This window comes from Melanaphis sacchari, unplaced genomic scaffold (genome assembly GCF_002803265.2).
Source record: "Melanaphis sacchari strain LSU unplaced genomic scaffold, SCAv2.0 Contig74_pilon_pilon, whole genome shotgun sequence".
In the NCBI taxonomy this organism is placed as follows: domain Eukaryota; kingdom Metazoa; phylum Arthropoda; class Insecta; order Hemiptera; family Aphididae; genus Melanaphis; species Melanaphis sacchari.
This window is the reverse complement of record NW_020271531.1, coordinates 1,195,717-1,220,217: the sequence shown is the minus strand read 5'-3', so window position 1 is coordinate 1,220,217 and position 24,501 is coordinate 1,195,717. Positions and strand designations below refer to the sequence as shown.

Genomic DNA, 24,501 nt, shown 5'->3' with positions numbered 1-24,501 from the left:
TATAATATTATAAACGAACTAAACTAGTAAATGCTTTGTTGTCCTGTAGGGATTTATCCTCATTCAATATAAAATATAAATTGCATTATATTTATGTATACATATATATATATATTTATATATATTATATACATGTATATTGTATTCATATTTAATAAACGATAATCTGGATCTCGAGCGAAACCCATTTCTAAAGTCCATTTATTTCGACAATATTTCATTGTATTTGAAGTTTTTTTTTTTTTTTTAACAGCCTAGGTCTATGTTTGTTCGTTGCAAACAACACGGAACGTTTAATAGTTTGAGAGAATCAAATTTCCTGATTACGCGTGTATATATTAATGATGCAGTACGGCCAACGGAAGCGAAATCGATTACCAGCTTAATTTATAATCTCGAATTCTACCGATAACATGGCAGATTATTATCAGATCTAAGACCGTATCGTTGACATCTCCAGGGAATGATCTATTTTCCTCGTCGTTGCACAGCAGAGCCTCTCGAATGTTCTCAGTGAACGTTTAATCGTTTTCAATATTAATAACCACGATAAAATAATATCACAAAGAAAACAACTATAATACGTTGTTGGCATTTGTCAGTCACTGAAGATATAGTCCCGTGGTATATTATAATATATTATACTGTTATCGAGCCACCTAACAATATGCTTAATGTTTTTATATACATTTATGACGTATAAGACTTACATGTCATGTAGTCTTTTTTTATAAAATAGATATGATATATTTTTAATTATCTGTTAAGGTTTTAGTAGTGATGGTTATTAGCTTATTACGGATATGCTACAGATTTAAGATAAAACGTATTGACATTATTTACAATGATTTACAGTTTTTGACATAAGTTTATTATATTATGGAAAAATAATTATATTAATTCAGTTTTGCTTTGTTAAGTGTGTATTGGAGTAAAGTTGAGTTAATTACGATTCTTCATGTTGATGCATCGATGTATTTTAAAGATTTGATCACAATTTTTTTGATTGTAACACTTTCCTTGCATGTGTCACATATTCATATACATGGGCCCATTCTTTGTTGATGAAGAAGAAGTGGTATTATTCTGGCTTGGGTATTTATTTTTTAACCTAATTTTTAATATTATGGGAAAATTGTATTTTTTAACGGAAATGTATTATATTTTTTTGTTAGTTTATAAGTAATACTTAATTTTAATTTTTTTTTTTGCCACGTTTTCTTTGTTTCTTGCGTATTTTGGATTTGTGATTGATTTTACTGTACTCGTAAATTCAAGAATGCTTAAGGGAACTTTGAACTAAATGTCTAAATATGAAACAATTTTTAGAGCTTTGTAAAAAGCGTATTTATTTCTAACTTTAGAAATATTAAAGTGCTGGGTGAAAGTAAATATTTATGGTTTCCCTGACCTATGATTACCACGAAACCTATACTCTATAGTAATTTGTAGACGCATCAATGTATTTATTATATAAACGTGTACTACTAAGTAGATACAAATAAAGAAATATTCCCCAGAAAAAAATTTTAATAGATAGCTATACTATCTGTTTTGTGTTTAAAGAGATCAGTAAGTTGAATATTAATGTTTGAAGATCAAAGCTAAGAGGAAAAAATACATTGTATTTTGCTTAATTTTTGTGTTAAATGTTTGAAAACCATATACTCACTAATAATTTTCATGTTTTGTGGTTAAGTTGTCTAGTATGGCATTTTGTCGTCTTAGTTTAAATGTTTTTCATTGTAAAAAAATATAATCAATAGTGTTGCTTAATATATACATTGGTTATGGAAAGAATTAATAATTTTTAATATATTTGTAATTGTTGAATTACATTATAATATTACTATCCAGAAAGTTAAATAAAATATGAGTTATTGTTATATTTTAATGAAGCTTTTAGTGTTTTTCCTAGTATTTTAGTAATTTTAATTTGTGATAAACATTTTGATTTGATTTTTTTTAGGTGGATTCGCCAACTTATAGTTTTCCATTAAACTGTAGGCCAAGAATGTGGATATATTTGAAAAAGTCAATATTGTGAGTTCATAAAACCAATTACTATTATATTATCATAGGGCTTTTATGTTTTTATTAAAACTATTGCATTGTGTTTTGGAAGAAAAAATGTAAAACCTGATTCTGATGACCTCCTAAAAAAAAACACTGAATAATAGTGGAAGAAAACAGATAGTAGTTTTAATATTTAAGCCACAGCAGTAAAATAAACTGTAGTCCTCTACAAAGATAATATATTTAATGAATGAAAATGGGTATTATTTTTTGTTTAATATTTTTTAATAGTTTGTGTATAGCAGTGAAAATAAATACTGGTTATCGAATAAATCGAGTGAATTTTGAATAGTATGGTACAAAGGAAATTAGTGTAACAGTTTTTTTTTTATTAATAAATATATACGTATATATAAAATATATATTATACATGAATATAAGTTATAATCTAATACATATATATATATATATATATATATATATATATATAATACCAACTAATTATAACACAAAGGACTGTATAATATGTTAATAACATAATATGTTATGATATTCGAGTTAAATCGCTCCGCCGTCCAATTTATTCGAATCGGGTACTATAAAGCAGCGTAATGGTTTCCGATCTATACGTATTTGCGTGCATAAAGTCGCCTGCTCACACCCTAATACTATTATAATGGCTTGTGATCGAGCAGAGTTTTGCGTGAAATTCGGTCTCACATTGTTGCGTATAGCAATAATTATAATATATATCTGTGATGCAACAATGGTAGGCATTTCGTGATTGATAGATAAACGAACGTGCTTGGATTCGCATTGCATGCGTGTTTGACAGATCGATATTATACATTAATTTATTTGAGAGACCATCGAAACCATAAAACTGCTCCGGGACATTCGTTGATATGATTGAAATGACAACAATATTGTATTTTTCATCAAAAGTTACAACGTCATTTCACTAATTTTAAAACTTTTAACTTTGAAATATCATTCAATCTAATTTTTTAACAAGTAAATATTAGAAAAAGAGTTATCAATAGGGTATGAATGTTGTTGTAGTAAATGAATAGTATAATTGATTGCAATATCATATAAAAAAATAACTAAACTTAAAATGTTCATTAAGAAATAACAAAGTTTCGTTAAAAATATCTTTATATTTGTATTTTACAAAACAATATGCTGTAGACAATATATTTAATTATCATTATACATATATTATTTTCATTTTTAAATTAAATTATTATTATATTAAAGCCATCATAAACATCTATCAACTCATTATTTAATTGGTCAATAAAACTTTTTATTTTCAAATTGAAAGATTCTCTGACTTAAAACCAATACATTTTTATATTTAGACAAACTTAATATTAATGTGTATTACAAATAAATTAAATCACTATTGTTGAAATTTCTAGTTAACTAATTGAAAAATTTTCTCTCACCAGTTTATATATCATTTATTTCTTTATTGATTTTATTGATTTATTTTCCCATAATTTAAAGAAAATAACTGGTTTTCTGCACAAAAAACATTCTTACCGAATTTTAAAACATACTATTTTATACAATTGGTGATAACCTGATAACAAACTTTATTGTTAGCATATTTTTTACTTTTACAAAATATCAAAGCAATACGATTGCCTTAAATTCACGAAGTTAATGAAGAAAGACTGTAACATGATTTGTACAATATATAATTAAATTTAAATTTTATCTTGATTTGATAAAATATTAAATAATAATTATAGTTGTTATTAAATTTTAAGTCTAATGGACGTAAAATTATGACAATTTTTAACCTTATTTCCAATTTTTCTTAATTTTGTTAAAATCAATTCTATAGACACAAAGTATTAACAAAATTGAAGTATAATTGAAAATATGCCGACAATCTCAAAACATTATGATGAACTTTTTTTGATTTTAATTTGTACTTGCATGAAACGAATTTAAAATCCACTAGCAACAAATTCGAACATTAAAAAAAAATTTGCGAATGAAACAACATCTATTTTCTAGTTACCATAGATCTATAATAACCTATTAATATAGTTATTACGTCGTCGGTATCGACTATTTAATTGCTACATTTTTTGGGTCTATTGATATAATATTAATTGATTTTTCTTTCAGAAGATTTAAGTAATATATTATATACTTTTAATTATAAATATTTATAACCTAAAAAACTCAGCGTTTAGCAAAAAAAAAAAAAAAAAACAACTAGAGCAACCGGGAAAACCGGAAACTGATATAATAAATCATAAATATGAAGACCATTTGAATGGGGGAAAAATTCGATTATGTCATGTACTTATGATACCGGTTTAGCTTAAATGCGTATGCTCCGTAACATTTATTATAAATATACATATTATAAGGTGTAAACAATTAACTAAAAAATTTCAATTAGCTGTATTTCAGTTATACAGCTAAATAAAAAATAATTAATAATTAAATTTAATGTGCATAATAAAAATATTTATAGTTTGTAGAATAGCACTCAGAGTACTCTATTATACATACATACTTGGCAATAACATATTTAAATAGCAGTTAAACCTTCTAGATTTATCCAAATTATATAACATTTTCGAGGTAAAAATTATGTTAAACGACCAAAAAAAATATATATCTATTGTAATATATAATTACTATAAATATTAATCTGATCGGTGCCAGTTATCATCAACTACACTCTTGACACGGCGCGAGACTCATTGGATATTTATGTTGGATTCATAAGTCTATACATAATATCAGAATAACATATTATAAAATCCGTATCGTAGGTGTCATTGTATGGTATTTTTTTGTGTGATATCTTTACGCAGTAGACGGATTTTGCCGTATATATATATATATTTATTTATTTGCTTATACATATTATAATGATTAATATACAACAATAAATTATTTACATATATGTTTATAATATAGTTGATAATATTAAGTTTTCTGCATTCATGGCGTACATGTATATTGTATTCTATGCTGAACGCGTACAGGCGTCTGTGCTTGAACAATCATAATATGATATTTTTCGTATAAATATAGGTAGGTAAAATGCGTATTACGCCCGAATATTATATCTATACCTATATCTATGTATCGTATACGTATACATTCAGTCGATATTATAAATCACATTTGCACACCACTCGGCGTCATGGCGTATATACAATATATATGCATACTTATATATATATATATATATATATATATATATATATATAGTTATGTATACCATACCGAATCACATACACTCGTCGCTTGTATTTTTTTTTATCATTATTTTTATCCGGCCGGGATTCTTTTCGCTTCGTTTAACTACAGCGCTAATGGCAACCGGAGCGTTCCACCTGTAATGCCATTATTTAATATTATATTATGTGCCTACCTACTACATTATATTTTATAGTCATGTGGGTGCATGTATTGTTTCAATGACGTACATAAACGGTAAACAACGCAATATCCAAAAGCTTTTGTCTTCAATGTGCACGTATATTATAATACTCTAATGGGTCTTTTCACTTTTAAGTTGAAAAATTCCTGTGCCAAACCATATTATATCTTTATCAAGTGGAAGCTATAAACAAAAAATAAATTAAAATAAAAATAAAAAGGGAAAAATATACTCAAAAATCATGAAAATCAATTCAATAAAAACGTAACTATACATAGATATAATATATATATATATATATAAATAATATGATATAGTATTATCGTTTTGAATGTCAAAATATGTAAAAGGGTTGTATGAAATAAAAATGATAATAAAAATCACCCATCGTTTGGGGGGGGGGGGGCTTAAAAAAAATATGATAATGTAACAAATCAAAAATAACATCTTAACAGTTCTTGTACTTACGTGTTCAAAATCGTGTTGTACAGATTTTATCCATATAATTAATCCTGAACTTTGAAAATCTGTTAAAACATTTAAAACATTATTTTTCTAAAAAATTTTTAAATTTAAGAACTTTAATCTATCATCATCATTTTTTTTTTTTTTTTTTGGTGGGGGGGCGTAGGAATCCAAGAACAGACAGTAAGGGTAAGCTTTATAATACAATTTACATGCCTAGTCAAATAACATAATATTCTAAATTTTACTAGATAATTTTTTGTCTAGCTAGTTATATTAAATTAAAAATTTTAATATCATATAATATAGTTTATTAACTAGATGTAGTAAATGCACATCTCGATGTTGAAATTATATTCTTGTCAATCTAAAGTCATACAACGATAAGAGGTGATGTCTGTGTCATGAGACATAACAAGTAAGATCATATGTAATAAAGCAACCTCTAAATGTTTTTACTGGTTTAGTTGATAATATAACTACTTATATACTATTTGGTCTTAATCGATCAAAGGGCTCATATAAGATTATGAAAAATATGCAAACAAATATTTAATTAAATATATACAATTTTAGTACAGACATCATATTGATTTTAATTCTTTTGAAAAACTTGATACAATATTATTTTGAATAGATTGTCAAATGTATACAAGTTATTTTTGGAAATCATTGCATAATAATATTCAATATTTAAATATAAATTTAATATTTAATCGACAAAAACGTATTGAATTGATTACATTAGTAGGTATTTCATATCTTTTTTAGATTTTGAGCGGAGCAATACAAAATGTTTTTGAAGATCACAATTTATAAAATTTAATTATTTAATAACCCTTAGAAAAATAATATATATATATATATATATATATATATATATATATATATATATATACATTAATCTAAAGATAACTTAACAACTTTTACACAATAATTTTCCGAATTTGTGTTTTGATATGGTTCTGCAAAATGGAAAAAGGGAGCCACGATTTCTCTACTTTCATCCTATCCAGTCCAGTTAAATTTTATAAACGAAACTCACGTTTACGAAGGTTGTATTTTAATTAAATAATAGTTTAGTCATGCTGATTACTCTTAACTAGTATTTTGTTCACGACAATAAATTTAATTTTTCGTACTCCACTAAATGTGTATATGTTCCTGTTGAATTACTACAATACAACAATATTTCATCACTTATATAATAATAATAATAATAATAATAATAATAATAATATGTATTATATACTTAATTATAATATGTCTAAGCCAACATACGTATACGGCTCGTAATACTCAGTTTATGCCTAGATTATAATATATAATAGAAGATAGCGCGTTATTTCGGATCGGGTATGATAATGATCATATAATAATATAGGTAATAAGATATACGAATATATAATATAAACGTGATGTGATGACGAAATTATGATGACAACAGAATTTAAATTTTATCGATTAACCTCTTATTTTTCGTTTTAGATTCACCGCCACATTATACAGTGGCTGTTATATCATAGACACGACACTAGCTGCATCTAAAATGTGAAAATCCTATGAAAACCTCATCGAAATTATTAGCTTAAATCATACGATATTGTGTTTGAAAAATTCATATAATATTATATTAACATATTATTACTTTTATTCAGATAAATTATATGATATATTATTGCGTTAAAAAATCGGTCGCGAATAACTTTATTTCAATATTATTATCATTTAAATGCATGTACTATTTTGAAATATGTTTTTATAACATGTTATATTATACCCGTACCTCATTTATTTAAATATTTATTATTATTTTGGGTATTTTTTTTCACATACCTCGTAATAATTTTAAATGTGTGACATGCTACGTTAATTTTTTTTTTATGGCCTATTAAATATGACAATTTAAAATTAATTTTAACAATACATAGCATGAATTATACGAAATTATAGCAGAAAGTCGAACGTTCCAAATATTCACGATAACTATTCATTTCGTATTAATCAATAATGTACAAACAAAGCGTAAGCAGTGGGTAAAACAAATCCCTGAAAGTAAATTGAAATAAATAAATAAATAAACAAAAATATAAAAACTGAATAGCCGAGATCCGATTTAAAATATTATCATATTGTCGAGTTGGGAGAAAAATAACTGAAAAAAATGCATGAAAAAAATTCTAAAATAAACACAATATTAAACTATTTATGCTAAAATGTAAAAACAATACAAGTGGTACTTTTAAACTTTTATTGTTATAAATATTAAATACAATAATACGTGCAAAAATCAAATTTCATTCTCATTTTAATAATTATTGATATAGTCATCAATAATTATACATAAATAAAGTACAATTATAAAACATAATTTATACTGTTATGTTGGATTCATTTTTTAATTAAATTTCCTCATCAGATATTAAAAAAAAGAAACTACGTCATGAATAGTTGAGTTTTTTAAACTATTTTTAATTTTTTTAAGGACATTTTTGTTTTAATAGATATTGTCACTTTGACTAATTGATTCATTATCCGGACGAAGCTTATTAATTGCACAAAACTAATTTTAAGATGAATAAATTAATATTTAATTATTTTCAGCCAAACGAAACTTTTTAAAAATCAGAGTATTCTGATTAATTTAATGAATTGTTAAAATAATTAAATATAATAATGACATAATTTTTAAGATAGAGCTTAAATTATGCTAATAAAGTTTTTCAATTTTCACTTAAAAATAAAATGTATTCGAAATATTAAATACACACACACAAATTTCTGCTGCTGTTTTTTTTAATTTTCTGACCAATATAATAAATTGTTGTTTTTTTTCTTTTAGATAAACTTATATTAACCCTCACAATTTAACAAAAAACTTGCCTTTTATCGATTCTATTTACATAACATTTAAAAAACGGATAAAAAACATACCATAACAATTTGTGAAAACTCGACCAACTAGAATATGTTTAAAAAAAAAAAAAAAAACAAAACGAGTAAATAGAAAATATACTATAATCATATATTATTCTAAAATTATAAAATTGAAGCATTATAAATGTGGTTTATTTAAAAATAACATTATGTATAAAAGTCAGTTAATTATTTTTACGTGATTTAAATATAGTTTGAACTTTTTCTAAGTGTATAACGTTAATAAATAATAACGTTCATGCCTGAAGATAGAAAAGTTTTCGTTTTGTACATTTCATTAGAGTTTCTGTAATATTATAATTTTTATAATACATTTTATATTATGGTAGTATTATTACGAGTTGTAGGTTTTATGAATAACTCCGAAGGTATTCGGTGGCTTGAATCAAAATAATTTATTTAGACGAGTAAAAAAATTACCATTTATAATCCTTAAAAATGTTTTAAGATAAAACCTAGTTCCTTTCTGAGTAAATGCAGAATTTTATGTATGCCAATAAATTCTCTAGTTTTAAAAAACACGTTCAAGAAATATTATATAAAAAATATCTGCAAGATTGGAAAAATAAAAATACTTTGTTTAATGAATACATTATGTTAACGTCACATGTCATATTAATTAGGTATCAAGAGTAAAATTATTCGATAGATTTGACTCATAATTTTCTTATATTTCGAAAATTTTAAACACGCACAAAAAGAGAAAAAGATACGTGTTCGAAAAAAAAATTGTGAACAAATAAATGAACGCTTCAATTTACCAGACTCGTGATATGCACATAATACTTCGGTAACCCTTGTATCAATTAAACTACACCACATTATAGTATTACTAAGGAAAATAATTTGCAAATTTCGAAATAGGCATAGTTATAGACATTCTTCGTGGAAACCTTTTACGCACGTAATATTTCGAGTTTATACCTTATCTCAAACGATGAAAATAATACGCTCTCAGTGTGCTACCGTCGTTCAGTGCATAACAGAGATTTTATTTCATGTGAGGTTTATGTCTCTTTTGGCAACCAGTAGAATTTCACTACAAATAATAGCACTCAATCTCGCTCTTAAGTTTTTGACTCGAAATTCTTTCAGGTAAATCCTCGTAATATTACAATATTACACAATGCATGCACGCAATTATTTTTACAGAAATTCGACCGTTTTGATAGTAATAATAATAATAATTTTAACATTATAATTTATGCATACAATACTGAGGTTTCGGCGTACAGGGAGGAGATTAATTACGGACATTTCACCGCATACTGTAGTTCTTATACCTAACTTCATAGTATGTATAGAACAAATATAATATATATACTTGTATTATCTGTGGTATAATATGGTCAGTCAACTCTAGGCTAATTTGGTGAGACGTGTTTTCTTGTGTCAGTCTTTGTAAAGTAAACACACACACATATATATATATATATAATACCTTACCCATATAAATAAGTACTGAAATGTTCATAAGGTATGTGTACATATATACGTTTATTATTAAATATATATTTTATGCATATATCGTGTGCTCAAAAGGGGTCGAAACGTATTAATAATTATTACTACAAATCCCTCAGCGACGGTGGCAGTGGCGGGCGATCGTCTTTCGGGAATATTGACACCCTGGTTGGAGGAGAGGTAAAACTTGTTGCCCGGAGGTGCGGACTCGGCAATTCCGTTTTTCACCGCGCTATACATAATATTATTATTATTATTATTATTATTATATTCGCTAGAGTTGGCATTATTCCGATTGCGCTGTTTTGTATCAACTCCATCCACCCGACAACGTCAGTTGCTTCGATATAGACGACATTATATCGATTTTTCGGTACTAAATATTATGTTATTTGCTTGAACGTATTATATAAGAATATATATATATAAATAATACGTTTAATCTCTTCGGAACGCGCTTGTCCTATAGTCGATTAGTCGTCCAACATTTTCGCGATGACCACGTTTCATGGCACTACGTCAGTCTTCGAGACATTTTGAAACTAAGAAAGGCAAAAATATCGGTTTATCTCTGACAAAATTTAATAAATAATAAATACAATACAAACAACAAAATCTAATTTACGATTGATAAAAAAAAAAAAAAATGTATTGACCATATTAGACTTTGTAACTTTGTGTAAGACTTGGTAAAGCGATCATCTTGTGATAGAACTTTAACCGTTTCCTATGGTAACATAATAACTGAAAACGCAATTTATCGGCGAGCAATTCTATACTGTAGTGGAATAGAATATTGCGAAAAAAATTAAACAAATAAATAAATACTGTGATTCTGTTTCAGTTTTTTGATTCGTTTAAGAGTCGTACAACTATTTATATAACGGTTCAAAAAAAGAAAAAAAGCCGCTGCCTTATACGAATAGTATAAACACATTGTACTTTATTTGATTTATATTATTTTAATGGACATTTCTTGTACTTTCTGGTACGTGTATAGTATAATATATGGCTCGGGTATTTTGCAAAACAAACGTTGCAGATATATATTATTGTATGATATATTTACTTCAGAGAATATATTTGATATTCGTTCAGAGACGTTAAATTTCACTCAAATTACATAATCTGATCTATCTACGCATCACATTCAACATTTTTCGTGATCGTGCTCGACCTCATCACTCTCACCCATCACTTTATACAGAAATTTACTTAATACTTGACTGCTCCGAAATTTTGTAACGATGAAGTACGGCGTTTTTTATTATAACATTGTCATAGAAAATATACTTTAAGTATAACGTAATATATACGACGCTCACCTCGGGGCATCGACGAATTCAACAGTATCTGATTTCTGTAAATTTCTTCTAGCAAGTTGCTGTTTTCATCGAATTACAAATAAATTTTTAGAAGGGATTTTTTTTCGCGTTATTAGCCGTTGTAACTTGTGGCGTATAAATTTGTCTCTGCATTATATAAAAATCGATATGATCCGGTATTCAGCCAGTCTACTCAACTCATCTACGTCAAGTTTGTAATATTCTGTCAAACTCTTTAATTATAATATAATATAACTAATTATACTTAACTATTTATTAAAATAACTTTTCTTTCAAATTTGTTGACGCTTTCTAAACGAATTATTCGATCAAAAGACTTCATAAAGCTTTCCTTCATTTTAATTAGAAAAAAAATACTTTGTTACGATTCGAGGTGGTAAACAGGATTATCTTGATTAAAAATAAAGTATGGAGTATTATAAAATATAATTAAATTACAATCGTGTTCGCTTTAATCAATATTATGGTATAACATTTTACCTCTAGTCATTTAACAGTAATACGTGCACAAATAATATTGTAATAAACTTTGATACTATTATATAGCCATATAGGTATTATTTTCTCGCCATAAAATCTAAAATCTACAGTGTTAAAGGAATGTATGCGTAGGTATATAACTATTATGTCTCTCAACGACCATATCGATATCGGCATCTTCTGTGGCTAAAACATTTACGTTAATGCTGCTGTGACAGTGTTCGATGGTTATAAATTATAAACATTGGATAATTTATTATAACTTATGTTATACTGACACTTCAGCCCTTCAAATTGCCTACCTCTCTTTTCAACGAAATTTACAAAACTGGACAGGATAACGCAGTGTCTTTAGTTATCGTTGCAGTGAATGGTATGCAAATGAATTCGATAGAATTACAGTCACATCAGTCAAAAGGATTAAAAATATTAACTGTGATAATATTATGTTATAGAAATAAAATGCATATTACATATTATACGAAGTCGCCAGGTGCTCAAAAAAGCGCATTAATTTAATTACTAATTGTATGTATTAGATTAGTAGGTAGGTTAGTTGAAACATTATTCGTATTAGTTTTAGACAAATTATGCCCATCCGTCATACATTTTTTAAAACTATGATATAATCATAATAATCGATTACTATATAATTAAACTAATTAAAATGGCTAATTTATTTTGTATCGTGGAGTTTATTCGACAACATAGAAATGCACTTATATGTGAATAAATATAGACCATTTAGCATATTATAATATTAGTCGTTTTTATAATTTATTATTAAATAAAATGTTCAAATTATATATTTTTATTGCATAGCTGTCACACAGGTTTTTTGACTACTGTTATCAATTCAGTTAAAATATAACACAGATGATTTCTTAAAGTTTGAAGTAGGCAGTGATGAAAATTGACTTTCAATATTATCTAATGAAAATAAACGCTATGAGGTATATATAATATTAATTATAATTAATAATTTACGGGATCTTGAGCATATTTTATCGTTTGTGAACAGTGGAGTGTATAGTAAACGAAAATTTTTAAAAGTCGCTATTCCATATTATCAAGAAGGATAGAATAAGACTGAAAGTTGAGCAAAAATCAATTTAAAGGTTAGGAATGGAAGATAAACGTATTTACGTGTGTATTATACAGATTATTACAGATATAACTAATAAATATATTTAACCAACTACGTAATAATAAAAATAGTTATATGTTTCTTATTTATACTGCTTTTAATAATAGTTATTATAATTAACAATAATATGATATTATTAAATAAAACAAAATAGAAATTTTTCAGAATCAAAGTTATTAAGTAAACTTTTCGATAACCATTATGTCCGTCAGTTGTTTATTTAAGACTAGGTATGTTATAATAGCATATCAACGCAGTCGTATAATAATTGACATATTTATCGTTAACAAAAGGACGATATAAGTTTCCTACGGTGAAAAGTTTCCATTATACAAAATATTTATATATAACCTACGACGATGATGATGTTTAAGGGACTGAATGAAGTCGGTGCGGTCGGACTTTTTATCTCCGCTATATTATATCAAAACGTGAATACGTCAAAAGTTTATACCGTCCACGTAATATACAACAATATTACTTAGATGTATATTATGTTATAGTCCTTTGATTCTCAAACTGTTTACCCCGAGGCTATTTTTAGGGTACCACATATACTATATATACTATTTTTTTTTATTTTTTATTTTACTTTTTATAAAATAAAATACATTTTATTGACAATTTACTATAGTTGTTTTATTAATTTGAATACATATAGATAAAATGAAAATAATAAGTTGAGTATAATATTAATTATTGAAAGAAATATTGAAAGTAATGATAATAAAACTAAAAATTAATTAGATTTAAATTTGTCACAATACACTCATATAACTTCTACCCACAACTTACATTATAATTCCCTTTTTACATATAACAAAATATTTTGGGAAAAACATTAACAAAAAAGTAACACGAGCACACCATAATATGACATATAATTGTACACTACACGACAATTTAATTAAATGTATTACTGCAGTGCTTACTTAAATAATTTCTCTGTTTGACATTATAAACTAACATATCATAAAAATTTAATATTTTTTATTGCCATTTTAAATTTATCTAATACTTTTTAGGTTCCACTAAAAAATTTGATTAAAACAAAATACAAATAACCAAAAACAAAATTTCAGAATAATCATAAATACGCCATTTTATATCACAAATCAAAACTTATTCGCGGACATCAGAAGAAAATTCAGGACTAGCTATATAATATTGTATCTGTTAAAACGAGTTTTTGAAATATCGCAAACATCCTAGCAATATATTTTTCGACCAATTACTAGCAATCCTTTTAGTACAGATTAAAGAGAAACTTGTATCATGATCTACTCTTCTTCCCTACAATATCTTCTATGTAAGCCTTTGAAGTGTCATTAATGAGCAGCTCCTCTAAACCACCAAATTTTTTTTCAATATCATGCCAGTAATTAAAGATATCACATACTATACATTTAAATTATACACGCAGATGAATATCACTTACATTTTATTCACACCAAATTTTTAAAGAATTTTGAAATTAAATAAAGGATAAAAAACAATTGTATTAAATATATAATTATAAAGTTAACACGTCACTGCGTATTAAACGTTTTTGTCTCTGCACATTTCCATGAATATTATCAAATTATTTTTTTTGCTGTCAACTATCAACGTCACGCAATATTAAGGCAATTATTGTCGTAGCATTTTCATTGAAATATAAATTTATTCTTTTTAATCTTGTAGAAAAAAATATTACATCGTCCGTTTAAAAAAAAAAATGACAGTAAATGAAACTGAAATAATTATTATTATGGTGTTTTTCACTTTAAATATATTTAAAAAATGAAGACACGATATAATGAATTATTATAAATGGTGTGTAAAAAATATTTTTGATAATATGACATCTTACTGAGACTAAATAGAATTTTGAGCATATTTGAATTAATAAAAACTACAAATATAATACCAAGACCATTATGAAACTTACCACGATGCGCTTTGTATCATAATTTATTCATAATTAAATATTTATAAGCATAAAACATAATAAAATGATAACACCGATAGTGATTTATTGAAAGTCATATTATATGATAACTTCCTTTAATAAAAAATAGTTTAAATAGAGTATGTTTTTTAATATTCAATTGAATCGAAAAATAAAAACAATTTTTCGTGGTAGACAATATGTCTGCAGAGTATTATTTTTGAATTTTATCGTCACGGCAGCAAGGTATGGGTATTAATTTTAGATATTATAGCATAATAGTGAATATTATTGTTATATTTGGTATTGTATTTACTAGTTTCCGTTATTTATATTAAACTCATTTTACCTAATGAAAATTTGTGCAGATGTGTTTATTAATGAAAATGGATACTTATATTTTCATTAGAGTAAATTAAGGCATACAAACAACCAGAAATAATATATTAAAAATGTGTGTATTATGTTATTATTAAATTTGTACTGTAAACAACAGCTCTTATACTATATGTTATACCGTTTGGGTTTCTCAGCAGTTCTTATACGTATAATAGTTATTTTTTATTTTATTAATTTATATTTATTATTCGTTTTAAACTCGGCCATTAACGTTGCACATATTTACTAAAAAATAATTAAAAATATATATTTTTAACATGTTAACTATATAAATTAAAATAATTAACTTAATATTGTGAATACAATTGTGCATATAAAGTTAATATATTAATTCTTGTTTAATATAATTTCCACAAAAACAAATAATATTACACTAGTATAACGAGAATAAGTAGCGATGGTTATTTTGTAACTGAATTGCATTAGTTTTCATATTCGTTCTCCAGATTGGGACATAGACTTTACTACGTAACAATTACAGATGATACATTCGAAGTTCGAATTTCTGTTTTTCAAATTGTTGTTAAATACGTGTATGATTTTTAAGTTCTGCCATAATTTGACTACATATGTTCTATCAAAAAACTTTTTTTTTTTGACAATATAATATGTATAATATTATATTAGCCTTATTTAATATTTTTAAATAAGATATGTTATTATTGTTATTATTTTTATAAATATTATTTCCTTTCCATTTTATAACTACTCCTTCAATTTGATTAAATTTAGTTACTTCAACACGTTTTACAGTCTCGTACGAATACATCCATTATTTTGGTGATTTATAATAAATGTATAATAATATTATTATGTTATTATATTATTGATAGTTCACTCGTGTCGTGATCACCTTTTGATATGAATTATTTATTATCTATACAAGCTGCGAGGTATTTTAGAAACAATCTTATCGTTTAAACATAACAACCAACCTATGTTTTATGTTATATAAATAAACAAGTTAATACAAAATATATATTAATATTAATATATAAAAGAATAGTAAAATATACACAAGTAATAATATTACGATAAAATAAAATCAATACAAAACTATATTTTTGTTTATTAAAATTTATTTCGAATTGGTCGATTGAGTATTATTACGTCTATGATAAAACATCAATGCCGACAGTTTAATGAATTTAATTAATAATCAAAATTTTTAAACATGAATTAAATCCTGAATTATTTTAGTTAAACAAAAAATATAAAAACGACTTTCTTATATAAATATTAGATTTAAATTCATTTATTTGCTTCCCTATTGAAATTGGCGTTTTTCATGTTAGTTTCTTTTGAATAAGATACGGGCGAATTTTGTTCCGAGCAACGAGCTTTTATTAATAAAATATATTAATTTTTTTTAATAAATGTCATCAGCTTGGCGCAAGTTGTTCTATATTCCCAACCTTATATTGTAACAAGAGAAATTTAACTCCCCCCCTCTACAGACTTTATATGAGAAGAAAAGTCATACAACTACAACAATGCAAACCAAAGGCTACTAAAATTAATTCATCATATGTATATATCATAAAAAATTTAATTTAATAAAGCAATATAATATCGTTTACTAAAATGAAGAAATAGCATTACAATAAATTATATACTCGTACATGTAAACCATATAATTTAATAATTTAATTTTTAAGCTGTCAAATCAGTCTTTTTAGATACATATGAAAATTAAAAGATCTGAACTTATAGTGTAAATTTTAGTTTAAGACCGTGATAAAGAAACGATCGATACGTATTATATTAAGATAGTATTAATACTATATCTACTAATTTATAGTAGATTTAGTTAAGATAGTGTAGTTAATAATCTAAAATAATTTTCACAGCTGAATAAAAAAAACAAATATAAACAAGTACAAGTTTTTATAATATAATACTTAGTATAATTCAATAGCTGTGAAACTTACCTTGGCAGCTATTGTACATCAAAATATGCTGATATATAAAATATTCCATTCCCCTTTTCTTAGACTGAAAGTTCTAAAATTTGAACAACATCCTTGTTGTTTTAGTAGTTAAATGTTGTTATTGTTGTTTTTTTTTTAAATACGATAATTATAAATCATGATTCGTACTATGATAGATACTTAAAAGTTAAATTAGTATTTGATACACCAAATAGGTCGTTCCGAGTTTGCGAAGCTAATTACTATTTCTATTTTAATGAACATCTTTTAATAAAAACCATAATATATATTGTATATTATACTATATGTTCGTGGTGTTTAATCAATCACGATTTCGATTATTATGTTACGACAACATGTTGTAAGTTCGACGATAACCATCGGTTGTTATTCTATTCATAATAGTATGCTAGTATTGTTTCTATGATTTCATGAGTCCATAATAAGTCTATCAATTGCATCCGCATTATGCATGTGAAAATCCAAATTTAATATTTAACTGTATAATTTGTCCACGGGAATTAATATAATATTAAAAAATAGTTTTATATTTATAAAAATATGTAAAAAATATTCGTAAACGTAACACTTCCAAGCTTTGTAAAAAATGTATTTTATATTATACATTCAATACTTGTGGAAGAGTAATTGTATTACGATAATAATTAAATTAATAATAAAAAATCCGATAGGAATACTAATTCGATTCAAATGTATGCTTTCATACAATCTGAAAACCATTCGAACATCGTTACATATGATATGGAATATATTTAATGATTATTTAAAATGTATTAAAATTGTTTTAAATTGTATCAATCATACATTATCTGCTTGTTGGCGAGAAAAAATATCATAAAATTAAACCATATTTTTAAGTATTTTATTTGAACCAAGTCTTTAAAACTTATATAAGTGTGTTCTTAAAAACCCATTTGAAGTTTATGTTTGACAAGTTTGTAAATTTATTAATGCATACTTCAAATAGTATACAATTTCTTCCAACATTGCACTAATGTATAGGGTTAAATACTTTTAGGAATGGAAAATAATATTGAGCGGAGCCGTGGAACAAAACCATCGTAAAACATACACAAGGCACTACAAACTTGATGCGTTCGTTACAGTTTTATAAAAATGTCCTTATTAATGGTACTACAGTGTTTTGACGGGAGACGCCGATCGTTCTCGCCAATTTCCATAAATAATCCTATACATAGAAACTAGGTAAACATATTATGATCAGTCGTTCAAATCTATACCAGCGATTTTGATTTCCGTGTAATATACTTGAATACATTAAAAATTATGATATCTGCCGTCACTGGCCACAGCAAACTACCATGCCAGTGTGATTTTTTTCAATCTTCACTCATTTACCTACAACTGCAAGCACACACACACACACACACAAACACATACTGTGGTGAAGGTTAGTTTATTTTCGTGTTAAGCCGTGCCCGTGAAGGATATACATAATATGATTATATAATATAACGGTATATATCCGTATGCTGCAACAGAAAACTGCCTCGACTCACACTACCCGCAGAACGCATCGTAGTATATCCACGTATTAATAATGTATAGTTTGGCGGGCGCACTCACTCATACAATCGGAAGTCCCCAAAAGTTGTCATTCCAATCAAAGAGAGAGGGAGAGAAAGTCTTCCAGTCGGATAGTCCTGCAACAGAAATCCGATGATTGATTGAAGAGCGCGCACGCATATGTACGCTGGGCTGCTAATACAATATGCGCGGGCAATAATCGATAATTATTCGAAATTAAACCCAGCGACGGTATTCGTAGTCACGATCAGAAAGTCAATCTATGATATCATATAAGTACATAATATGTATTGTATAATATATTACTTAAATTATAATGTCTAATGGTTATAAATTATTACCATACACCCACCTATGTGAATTATAATACTTACCACCCGTGTAAGATGTCTTCATCGACAAACAACGTTATATTATATAATACGATCCGACAGTGTATTATTTAGGTAGATTGGTATTAATGAATGTGGATAATGGATATTGTAATGTTAAATTAGTTATTAGCTCAATGGGTAACGTATCATATTCACCCCAACACCAGCCGTTAAATCGTTCGTCACACCATACACAGCTATAGTATTACATCTTTATACATCACGCATACGTATGGTTTTACGCGCATGCAAATATAACGATTTATAAGTGAGCGTGAGAACTTGGTTGACACTTTTACTTATATATTATATCATATTTATCTCAAACGTCTTACAGCCGTGTCTACAGCGCCACCTAGCATTTCCACTCAAGCTCTATCATAGTCGATGCACCGTAAATGTCGGAAGGATCCTTTTAACATTAATACATATTATAAAATATATACATTTCAACCTTTATTCGCTTTCAGAAGGAGCTTATTTATTGTTATTTTGAACAAACAAAAAAAATATTAAACTCCTATTATTTGTCATGTCTAAAAATACAGAGAATAAAGTGCAAACCATATTATGCATTAAGTATATTTTTTTTTACCAGATGGCGATATTTTAGTTCATATTATAAGATTTTTTTAAAAAAGAAAGGGAGTTATTTGGAGATTTTTTTATGATCAACAAAATATACAAGTATAGATAAACTAAAATAATGTTGGCAACTGGAGTAGTGTACCGGAAAAAAACTAACCCATTCTATATTTGAATTCTATGGTCATATATGTTTGAGTACATATTGTCCTTTTTGTCAAAAAATTAAGAACTTTATTTTTATAAGAATGTAGTTGTTTAAAAATTAATAACTAAAATAGGTCAGCATTATATGCAAGGCTGAAAAAAGCTCGGTCTATATAAGAACGTAGTATGTCTTAAATTGGTAAGTAAATTATATAGGTGCTATGAAGTTTTCTCATTATATCTGTAAACTTCGAGCAAAAGAATCTTTTATAAAAAATTTAATTGTTTTTTCTTAGTTGCAATACGTGTGATAAAATATTGACTAAATCATAGAGAATAATATAAATTGTTAAAACAGAATGTATTGCGTTCTTCAGTTTAACGATAATCATGTGCATAATAATACTATAGCAGAACATCACCAGCCCTTTCATTCAAATAAACTATTTTCTTCTTTATGGGAGAGGGATGAGTGTGTGGCGTATACACTGATTAATTCTCTTTGGTGCAAACGGGACCTGCGTTGTATGGAAACAAAACATGACAAATTGAAACGGGTGTACATGTTTTTGTCAAGCGAACGTACTCATTCAAGGCGTGCGAATCGGTCCCGGAAAAGCGTTGAACCAGAAGCTCGATTGCCGTCGTTCCGACTATATATATTGACTTTTCACCATGGATGTTTTAATTTTGGGACACGCGTCACTGTTGACGACAGTGTTACGATGACGATAGTAAGACGAATAATAATGTTTGTATCATATATTGTTATTAATATTAGCTCGTTTCCGTCATACTCGTATAACTCAGGCAAAAGCAACAACAGAATACAGAAACTGCGTTGGTCATCATCCGGGAAAAGAATAACACGATATAACAACAATCAATGTATGTGTGTTTATAGAAAGCAATAATACAATGCATTAGCACTGCGGTTAATTTCGCGTTGTGACGAAGATTTATTCGATGTACATATGTATAATACATGTAGTGTCCATCGGGGCAGAGTCGTAACTGTTGGATCGAAACGTCAATCCGTTAAGTAAATTCATGGCATTGATCCCATCCGATTTACCTTTCAACGAATTTGTATGTTATTCTCTCTTTTTTCCCGAATGTTGTTGCTCCCTTTATTTAATTTAACGAATGACGTACTCTCTGGAAACACATCACAGATTCCGTGGAACGTAATTAGAAAATAAATCGACAACAACTACAACAACAGCAATAAGAAATAAAGGAAACGAAGAACGAAATTATTGACAGTTGGGTTTTCGCCGCAAAGAACTATTCGAAACGGGATAGTACACGAAATTCGGGTATAAATAATGTTGAATCGTGTGTACAATCCCTCAAAAAAAAAATAAAATATCCTATAGTTCTTTACAAAAATAAAAATAAACTAAGTTATGATGACTGTTATAATAATGGTAATAACCGATTGGTATATTATACTGTATAATATTTTCCTGAGCAATTTTTCACTCGTGATGCAATACTGCTGCTCGATTATGGGTTATATATATATATATATATATTATACATGCTTACGCGACTGAACTTTCACGTATATACGTAGCTACATAATATCTAAAATACTTTTCGAAAACTACAACGCCAAGTATCATTTAATGCATGCACGCGATGCCCGTGAGGGGATTGGTTTTGACACGTAAACTTTATATTATTATTAAGTGTACAGGGATGTATACTGTATATACGAACGGCTATGTATTTTATATACTATAAAAAGTGATCTATTTTAGTGTCTACACTCGTTATTTTTAGAAAAGCATTATTTTATTTATTGTAAAACAACATAAATGTTTGATAAAAAAAAATTTATTTTTTAAAAATTTGTATGGTTATTATTTTAAAAGGTAAGTAGTTAGTAATAAGAAATTAAGTTTCAACGAATGTTGTCGTGTGACACAAGGGTAGTCCACTAAATGTTTGTCTATTACTTCACTGCTCATAAAAACTTTAATTTGGTACTTGACTACGTACAACTAATTAACTTCTCGCTTGTTTGAAGTTTGATTTTTATGTACCAAAATACTCCTAAAAAATTCCGCTCTTGAGTTTAAAAATAAAATAATAATACTTAAAAATGTAATTCGTATTTAAAATAATATCGTTTAGTGATGAAGTATAATTATATACAAGTTAATACGTAACATATAGTGTATTAAAATTTAACAAAATAATGAGATAAGACACTTGAATGTATAAAATTCTATGTATAATTAAATTAAGCTATTTTCCGTACATTATACGCGGTTGCCTCCTCTGTACAAAGCATCGCTAAACGCCCTAGGGAAATCTCTCGTACAAGCGACGTTTTTTTGACATGCATCATTTTGCAACATACTATTGTAATTACATGGGTAATAGTCATCGCGAAACATCTGCTACAATTTATAAACAAGATAAAAAAAAAAAAGTAATTTTGAATAATTCAACCTTTAGGTCCGGCAATTTAAAATTTATACCGTTAAAAATAATTGCATGCAAATTATTATTGTTATTATCGTGATATTATATCACACACATAATTTTTGACTTGTGTACAGATAATATTAATTATCGATATACTTTATATAATATTGTATGATGAATAATAGTATAATATATGTCATTCTAGACATAATACGGAACAGTTATTATGAGCTTAATGAGTTTAGATTTTGTAAGATGTTTGTGTTTCAATGACTTTACTGAAAATAGTTGTACGATGACTAAGATCGATCATTCAAAAACAACTAAATTATATAATAATATCGTTATTAATACTATAACAATATTTCAGTCATTGTTTATTACAGTGTTATTATACCTATTCGTGCTGTAACCAACTGATTTTTTTTTTTTTGTGTTTTAGATATTTAAAATATAATATTAAATAATACAGAGAGCAGCGAAACAGAATATTCAGGTCGATTACGTTAGTCGCGTCACTGGATAACCCAAAATGTAAGTACCACATTGTGTTCGATACTAAAACCATGTACATATACTTATTATTATTATATTTAAACACAATACAAACAAGCGATTTTTATTTAACATTTCAATTATTGTAAATAACAGAATATATTATTATTATTATTTTCATTTTGTCAACTGAAACAATTGTCCCATGCCGAATGTCATTTTTTTTTTTTTTTTTTTGGTTTTGACACATGCGGCCGTTTTCACGTATTATTATTTGTCCAAAATGTATATTTTTATTTTCATTTCATTTTCTAGATAACCACTTAATTTTATCCAGATTAAATTTCAGCTTTTAATTTTTAAACTTATTTATAATCACATTAAATTTAAGTAAAATATTAGAAATAATTAGTTATTCATGGATGTTGTTATGATATTCATAGTGATCATATACCAATGCTACGTTCACAGGGAATCTTTAGGTGGAAAAAGTTCGTTCATTGAGACGAGTGTAAATATATACATATCGCCTAATGATGTTTTTTTTTATATTGGCCTTATAATTATATAATTACTGAAATGTTATTATCAGTGTTTTGTGTTTATTGTTCATTATTATACTTACACATTGGAATAGCAGTAAAAGTTTTGAAAATGGGAGATAGAGATGACTGCCAGCTTCTTTTGTTTTGTTTTTCAAATTCTAATGTTTCATCAGTAAATTACATTAATTTCACATCATACCTTTAGCGTGAATAAGCTAAATAAAAATAAAACTTCTGAATGTTTTTCCTTTACTTAAAGTATTATTATTATTCACAAAGTCACACAGTCGCTGAGTGAAGTCAATTAAAATTTATTTCTGAAATTGAAAATTTGTTTAAAAAATAACCTGCCTTGAACTGTTTATTACTATTCAATAATATGTAAGTATCTATCGTATACAGTAACGTGATTTAGATACTATATATTATAAGACATGATATATATAACCACGAGTACCTGTTAAATCGATTAAAATTCCAGCTGTTAATTTCTAATTTATTATAATCAATATTTTATGTATAATAAATGTAAGCATTTATATAAATGAAAATTGTTAAAATTGTATACGTATCTATGTAGTTCGATGAGTATAAGTCTAATATGAAGGAATGTAAAATAAAAAAAAAATATATACGTATTATACTATACTTACATAATATCAAAATGTCTGCTTCTTACGTTGAACTATATAAACTGATATTATCATACTTAGTTTTATTCGAATACGAATTTATTATTCGATAAGACATTAACAAAACCAAATGAATATTTTAGTAAGTTTAAAAAAAAAAAATAAAATACTTGATTATT

General features: G+C 26.4%; 1 protein-coding gene across 1 annotated transcript in view; it reads left to right on the top strand.

Annotated features, from left to right (window-relative positions):
• Positions 1-24,501, top strand: part of LOC112601038 — a 256,787-nt gene that overhangs the window by 55,748 nt on the left and 176,538 nt on the right. The window contains exons 2-3 of the mRNA XM_025348438.1: positions 1,970-2,043; positions 23,093-23,184. The gene's annotated coding sequence lies outside the window, so the exon portion shown is untranslated. The remainder of the gene's footprint in view (positions 1-1,969; positions 2,044-23,092; positions 23,185-24,501) is intronic.